Below are 417 nucleotides of genomic sequence, written 5' to 3'. Positions count from 1 at the left end.
AATTGATATTTGAAATGGTCTCCTTCAAACAGCTGTACGAATAGCATCTTCTAGTTAAAATCGAGACAACAAAAAGTGCGGAAGAAACAACATCACTGAACAGAAGAGAAGAGGGTAAAGCAATTAAAATATGTTCTGCGAGTGAGGAATGTCCTGGAACGAAAATTGCCACCTCAAAATCAAATTTTTAAGCAGGAAGAAAAGAAAATTTCACATCAACACCATCTAGCAGAAAAATAGGGGGAAAAAAAGCTCGCCTTCTTCTGTTCTTGATGAGAATCTAGCATGAAAAGACATGTAACATAACATGAACACGAATGAAACTCGACAATTAGTCATAAATCACGTAACCCTAAGAAGGTAAACAATTTCTGCCGCGAGAGCTCAGATTGATAATAAGAATACAAAAGCTACTGA

Source organism: Telopea speciosissima, chromosome 10 (genome assembly GCF_018873765.1).
Source record: "Telopea speciosissima isolate NSW1024214 ecotype Mountain lineage chromosome 10, Tspe_v1, whole genome shotgun sequence".
In the NCBI taxonomy this organism is placed as follows: domain Eukaryota; kingdom Viridiplantae; phylum Streptophyta; class Magnoliopsida; order Proteales; family Proteaceae; genus Telopea; species Telopea speciosissima.
Note: the sequence above shows the minus strand (reverse complement) of the source record.